Source organism: Notothenia coriiceps, unplaced genomic scaffold, assembly GCF_000735185.1.
Source record: "Notothenia coriiceps isolate Sejong01 unplaced genomic scaffold, NC01 NC01_scaffold00019799, whole genome shotgun sequence".
NCBI classification, from domain to species: Eukaryota; Metazoa; Chordata; class Actinopteri; order Perciformes; family Nototheniidae; genus Notothenia; species Notothenia coriiceps.
The window spans coordinates 393,802-401,629 of NW_011352500.1; the positions used below are offsets into that span (position 1 = coordinate 393,802).

General features: G+C 42.6%; 1 protein-coding gene across 2 annotated transcripts in view; it reads left to right on the forward strand.

The window, feature by feature from the left end:
• Window positions 1–7,828, forward strand: part of LOC104952320 (phosphatidylinositol transfer protein beta isoform-like) — a 25,230-nt gene that overhangs the window by 13,875 nt on the left and 3,527 nt on the right. The window lies entirely within an intron of this gene.

Below are 7,828 nucleotides of genomic sequence, written 5' to 3' on the forward strand. Positions count from 1 at the left end.
AAAAGTGAGGCTCCACTACACTAAAAAGAAAAGACAAGGCACAGTGTAATGCCTGTTAATAGCTTGCCACAGGCATAGCTCAGTTAAAATAAAGCACAGCTATTGTGCAATACATTTGTATTGCATGTATATTTTTATTTGTAAAAGCTTAAAAGAATAAAAATATTTTTGTTATCTAAACGTTTGAACTCTTTCTTTTACAATTTTGGAATCTAAACGGGGAATCGATAAGAACCGGAATCGATAAGCAGAACCGGAATCGGAATCGATACATTTCAAACGATACCCATCCCTAAGCAAGGTGGATAAATACACCAGTCAATGAATTCCTTACAGTTTTGCTTTTGTGTTTCTGCTTCTGGAAAGGCTAGTAAAAGACACTACAAACTCTTTACATCTATCACTGTTACCCTTTCACCTTTACCTCGATCAAGGCAGGCCTATTCTGGCAACATCCCAGAAGGAAGTCAAAGGAAGAGAAAGGATGAGAGGCTTCCTGCAGCGAGCACTCCTCACTGATAGAGCTGATGTCTTCCCTCAGGGACAGATGTTGACCTTTGACCTCAAATCTCTTGTCCAGAGGAGAGTACTTTCCCTGTTAGGCAACGTGTTACTCTATCACTATTTCTCATCTCATCACTCTCTCTTGTGCCCCCCTCGATTCCAATCCACTCGCACACATGCTCTGTATTTATTACGTAATTGACTCTCAGTAGAGTGCAACACGGTGCAGTCACTGAGGGCAGCCCGAGGGTTAAGGACAAGTTGTTGCATTGTGCGAACAAGAGAAAACTTAAAGCGAAACAAAGGAATCAGACATCGACAAACAGAGGCACATTTGTTCCAGCCAATTACACTTTTAGTGGTAGACTGAGAAATGGTTTTGTCAGCATGTTGCGCAGTGTAATGCCAGGCAGGCTTCTTAGCAAATCAAATATGCATGCAGTGGCTACAGTGAAATACATCTATTGTGTGTTAAGTGCTTCAGTGACCAGTGTTGGGAGGGCTATAATGTAAATCCATTCAAATACAATTTTTTTTTTACAAACAAAATGACAAGTAAGAAACATTAACTTTCATGCTGAAACCTTTTGTTGCTTGAAAGAAATTACTAATTTTCAGAAGAGGTCTACCCAATAGAACATAACTTACTATGATTTATGGTCTGGAAGAAAATTAGTTTTTGATGCTCTTGCAGTATCTGCTTGCACATTGAACCACCAATCACAACATTTTTCTAACAACCAAGGCTAGCCCTGCTAGTCGACAATTGCTACATCCAATAAGCAAAGAACAGGATAAAAAATCCATTAAATCAAAAATTGGTTTGCGATAAAAAAACGCAGCCTCACTAGTATAGAAAAGATTAGGGCTATGTAAAGGATGATGCTGAACATAAACAAAAACTTAAAAATATATATCACAATATGAGTTTTTGCCAACATCAAGCAGCAAAAGTTTATTGATCTACTGGAAGTTATTTTTTTAATTTCTAATAATTGCCTGCTAATAAGTCCACATTTTACCAAACGCTCCCTAATTACTTACTTTAGTTCAATATACTAGTTTTGATGCTTTCTTTTGTGGGAAAGTAGTTATTGAATGTGTTCACTGTTGCTTATGACACTTTGATGTACTAACAAGCTAAACACAAAGAAACACGGCACATTGTTCATTCGGCTGCTTACATCCATCTTCTCTGTGAGTCATAGTCCTATAAAAGTCTGTTTTATGCTCTGCGACCCTCGCTTTGAGGAAGAATCCTTCAGACAGCGCGTTCCCGGTGGTGTGAAATCCATTTGTTATTTTGGTTTTGTTTGTAATTGTTTCTCCAAAAATGAAAGCAAAAATGCACTTACTGCAGGTTGACAAAGCAAGCCTCATTGTGCAGAAATATATTATTTCCAAGGCTGATTGCTCCCAAGGGTTTTATTGCCATGCTTGTCATAAAGTATTACTTTCTCTTTTTTTATCAGCAGTTGCACAGGACAGGAAGATTTATGTTGCAAAAAGGTAATATCCCTTTAATATTCACAGACCTACAGTCAGTGAAATAAACATTAACTCTATCCCCACTAAGAAAATTGTCATTTTTATCAGTTACTAAAATTATACTAACCAAATTGTTGGCAGGTATGATTCAGTTTGTACTGCAAACAAACATTTCGTAGGAGGTTTGTTTAAATGCCAAGTTCCTTTTAAACTAATGAGCTCCTTTTGTTATCTGCGTTAAAGCCATGTAAAACATCAGCTGCTAACGAGGATTTAATAGCCTCGGGTGATGGACAGATCTGACACATAATTGCTCCTATGTGCTGCAGACTCTGCTAAGTGGTAATGGATTCTTCCAGGTGCTGGCCTATCATAAGAGCTTTTTCCATCCTAATGGTATATTTAAAAGGCAAACAGAAATGTTTTCAACAGATGCGCTCAGAACACCTGGCAATTAAGAGCGACTTGTACGGGTTAATTTGGGTAGGAGTGATAACATTTTCTCACTGCACGTTTCCACCGCCTTCCTATCGCTGTAAATTACAGGGCGATGTGTGAGGAAAAAGTAAAGGCCAGGCAAATAAGTGTGTTTGCAAAAATTACTGCAGTTCTAATTGCAGCCTTGTATCAGCCCCCTCCTCCTCTCTGCAATCCACAGTCTATTATGCAACAGTCTTTTGCAAGTCCTCGCAGGATCTGATTGTGTAACATGGAGAGCGATACTGGCTGCAAGGCCTCACGTTCGGTCGCACAGAATCCTGGTGGAGTCTCCCCACGGGCCAACAAAGTGATATTGGCTTTTACGCTCAACTGAACGCATATCAACTAGGGATGCCAGCGATTATTCGATTTTTCGAATATTCGTTACAATCTCCATAATCGAAAATTATTTTCTAAAATTCGATTTTATTTATATATTTTTTTATTATTATTTATGTTTTTCTTTTTTTTCCTGGCTTAGTTTCAACCAAAATATAGACTAATGCTAATAATAGTATTAATAATTGTAAATTGCCATTGGTCACACAGTACCGCCGGCGGTCTTACTAGTCCACTCTTGTGAGTCCACCATAACGGGCGGGGAGAGTCGTGGTAGCTCACATCTTCGGTTGTAGGTGACTGGGCAGTGGCTACTGTTTTTGTTGTCTGTTTTGTAGTAGTCCTGGCAGAACGGATGCCCAACGAGACCATGGTCTGCCTGTGATTAATCGTATTGGATATCAAGCTTGGTCCCCAACGCTGATTCGGTTAGGTACTGTTGTTCTTCGGTCAGTTTTTTGGTGAGTGAGGCCAAGTCTAGTTCCCCCCGGCAGGAGGGTGTCTAGATTAGGGGGGGTCAAGAGGTGTAACGGGTGTGTTACACGCACCTTCTAAGCGTCGGTCAGTTCTCATTTCTCAGGGAAGTCGCTCGGGTTGCTGCCGAAGCGTCGCGGTTTTCCTGGCTATGGACTTGTCGCAACCACGGGATTCAGTGTGTGTTGTCAGTCGCTGCAAAGAGCTTAGGGGTTATTGGGTTTCATCGCATCCCTCGTCTGAGAGGCATGGTGCCCCATCTCCTGGGTTGGTTGCTTCGTGGGTTGGCCCCTGAGACCTCATGACGGTCGATAGCACTCCCCCAAATAGGCCTGCGTAGTGTACAAAAAAAAAAGGCACTTAGTTGGCCTCTTGCTTTCCTGCGGGTTGGCGGATAGAGGTCTTCTCCTACGGTTACAGGCGTGCGACCGCCTTCCACTCGGGTTGGTCTGGTTGCCTTGCGCGGTGGAGGGCGTGGTTTCGGGCTGGAGGGGGTCTCTCTTCAAGGTGCAGGGGTTTTCGGTCGACTGACGCGCGGCCCAGGACCAGGCGCTCTGGTAGAGACGGAACAAACACCAACAGAGAGCGGTCGGCGCGAAAAAAGCCCGTCGGCGTGGTGCTGGGTAGCGGACAAAGCCCGGCATCCCCACCCGGGCGCCCTGCCCTCTTCGCCTCCCCGGTGCGCGGAAGCCCCGACCCGGGCCGGTCCCCGAGGCACCGTTCGGCGGGGCTTGCGCAGCGACGCCGTCGCCTCTACTATGTACCCGTATCCTCTAATTTCCTGACATTCTTCAGCACTTTTCGCGCCAAACGTGCCCGGGGGCGTCCCGCGCTCGCCTGCCGGTCGAACTCCATTGGTCGCCCGTAATATCCAGGTCAACTCACCGGTCCCTGGCCGCGCCGGGGCACCTACCTCGTTTCACCGGACGATTGTCACACCACCTCGGCTCGCACCCCGTGTGGCTGTTACTTCCTTTGCGTGGTTACGGTTGTGCTTCCACCACTCTTTCCACGAATTAAATGTACACTACACTCTTCCTTGTCCGGAATAAAGTCAGTTATCAGGGTTGTCTCATCTTATTCACCAATTATGTCCCGCAACTCGTTCATTACTGCGGTCTTTCGTTTCTGCCCCGCCGTCGTTCGTCGGTTGTACTGTGTCTTGCTTTGTATGTGTACCCGATAACTATATCTGCCGGTGCCACGCTCCTCCCATCTTCACCTGCTTGCTATCGCTGAATATATCGATTGTTTTCCGACGAATGTTGCGGTCCTTTGTGACCACTTTCCAAATCCGAAGATACTTACTGCGCCTACCTCGAATTTACTCCGACCACAGAGTTCAAAACTGAACAACAGCTTTCAACCCAAACACCAGCAAAAAAACAACCAACTATACAACCAAAAAAAAAGCGTGATCACTCTCGCGAAACCTATATTTCAAGAAGTCGGATTTTACATTACTCCACTTACTAGGACTAATAATATATTTCGGAAACTCTTTCCGTTATGGGTACACACAGCGGAGACTTGTATCCACGGTCCCTCAGTACAATGTCTGGTGTTCGTAAGTCAAATCATACGCGAGATCCACTCAACTTACGTTTTTGATTTAGTCGAACTCAAGTCTACAAATAGTGCTGTTTATTGAGCTCTTTCGAGACGTGGTTTCCTTGTCTTAAACGTTGTTTTTTTCTTGTTTTCTCGTGGATTTCGTTATCCTTCTAAGAGGATCCTGACTTTTGTAGCACGTGTTTTCCAACAGAAACTTATTGTAAGAGTAATACCGGGCTATTAGCGTTTTCCTCTCTCCTGTTAGACTTTTATAACTTTAAATTCTCGCTGTAGATTGTGGTTCCGTTAAGTCGTCTGTGTCTCGTTGTATGTGGTAAGTCGCCGTAGTGATTTTTACGTTTTGCGCGTGTTGTGTTCTACGCGTCTGTCACCGATAATGGTGTCCGTTATTCATGGTTTGTCGTTTTGTTTTTGTCTTTAGAGGTTCAACTGTTTTCCTTTCAATTTTGTTGTATCTTTCACCATTTTACATTTCTTTCTTTCTAACTGCTATCTCTCTCTCTTGCTCCACTTTCGTCTTTCTTGTTAATGTCAATTCATTCGATTTTGTAATCATTACATTTCTTGTCTTAATTAATCTGTTGTAGAACTTGATCGGACCATTTTTAATCTTCATTCTTGGTATCTGAATAAACAAAGTTCAGTACTACCCTATATGTAAGATTAATTTAGTTATTATCTTTCTGTAACTACTGTCTACACTTAAGAATAATAAAAAGTCGAACATTATCTGTCCCTTCGTATAACGGTCCATGTTACTCCCTAGGCGTGTGCTGGTTCGTCTCTTACTGTATGGATGTAAGTGGACTGTCGGTAGTACTGAATCAAAAAAACTTAGGTATTACTTTCCATAATGTATTGCATCACACACAGAATGGTGTTTGTCCTTATCAAGGTAACAATATAATCTAACCTCTTTCTAATGTTCTAATTAATACTTATTTTGTCTACGAGTAGTCTGTGAAAGGCTCGATAACCCTTTTACTAAATCAAGTGGTACTTTACCGATACAACCATTCGTATGGTTATCGATTCTAGTCTATAGTCGTCAGACTTATATAGGATGACAGGGTGTTGGTTGTTCTTAAAGCTACCCCTCTTGATCTCGCGTTAAGTTGTCCGTCTCTAAGGTTTATGTGGTCTCTGTGTATTTTTCTACTGTGTTTGTCAACTATTTTGTCTGGCTATCTTATCGGATCTGTAACTTAATCGACTTTTACGTCTTTTTCAACTTATCAATATCAACTTACCGACATCGAGAACAGATGTTTTTGTTTCATTGAACACAGCGACTTGAAGTCTCTTTCGTCTTTCTTACTAATTTAGTTTTCATGTCGTTTTTGAGTTTAACGTTACTGAAACCTTTTGCTTATCACGTTCATTTCGCTCTCTCCTCCTTTTTGTCCTTCTTCGTTATTAAATTTTCTTTTCCAAATTTTTTCCTTATTTGTTGTTTACATACTCGGAGTTACGGACTTTATCGACTTTGTTCAAATTATCACTTCCAAGCTCGCTTTCTCGCTACCTTCATCTATAATTTATTCTCATCCCTTATTACACATATTCTCTCTTTTCTTCTTTTTTGCGAACTTTCGTGTCTGTAAACCTTGTTTTGGTTTGCAGTGGTTAATTACGTATTTTTACACTTGTACTTCAGTCTACTTAGACGGTGTCTGTCTTTTAATTCGCTCTGTCGACACCAAACACACTCCACGTTGTAATGTTTGTGGACACCCCTTCGGGTCTCTGTTCAATTGGTACCACTTTCTTCTGATGGTTGCCGCGATCCTTACACTTTCATGCGTCGGCTGTTTTTGGGGGAAGCAAAGTCTGAAGGACTTCTCGAGGTTGTGTGTTTTCTGGCGGGTGGCACTGGTTACTCACGTGCTCTCCTTCCGACTGTCTCGTCCATCGGTAGGTCAATAAATCGGCGGGACCGATAAAAAATGGTGCCGCGCCGAATAATGTGCGCGGTTGCCGACGGTGTCTAACTTAGAAAAGATCTAATACGTTTCGGTAATTATTAGTACGATTACCCTCATTCTCGTAGTTACCTTCTATTTGTTTTTCAAACTTCACTTAATGGTGGGATGGAAATTCTTGGACTTAGCTATGTTGTACTTATCGCTTCAGCACTCGTAAATTTCAATTACTTCAAGTTGCTTTCATACACCTTACCTCATGAAACGCGTGGGCCATCCATTTTCCTCTAACTTGCAGGAGGGTACTAATGTAAATTTCTCATTTTTTCGCTTTAGTTTTCCCTTTGTATAAACTTCTTCAATTTTCAGAAGGGTAGGACCGACTTTTCCGCCTTTAAAATATAACCTTCCCAAGGCTCGCTTTCATCCGCTTCAATAACTCTCGGTTGCTAAACCACTTTATGATTTTTCTTTCTTTCACTTCTCTATTTCTACTTCCTTGATATCAACATTACGACTTTTTTTATCCGGCTTCAGAGCTGCCGTTTAACAAAGCCTTTTCTTCTTCTTGATATCCCTTTACCACGTGTCGTACAGGCTCGATGAACAAGAATTTATGAACGTTAACGCCTTTTACCCCTAACTTGTTTGTTTCTCCGGCGATATATTAACCCCCCCAGGGAAGAACTACCAAATTTATCCATAACACACGTACTTTACCAGACGTTCCGATTTGGGTTTCAAGGGAGTTGTCTCCTTTTAAAGAGGGGTGTGTGAGGGAGAGACGGACTTTACGAGGTAACCTGAAGAAATGAGACATTGTATCATATGTAGTAACCAAAACCGCGTAACCAATCTCGCAACTGAGGTCTAGCTTCCCCGAACCACTTGGGGTCAACTTTGGAGCGGAGCCGGCGGTGAAGTAGTCCGCAACCGGCGAACCGTTCTGTGAATGGGCGTAAACGGTTACCCCATCGTGCGTCCGACGCGTCTCACGCGTCAGCGTCGCATGTGGACGCGTCGACCGGAAGGAGGTTCATGTCTTT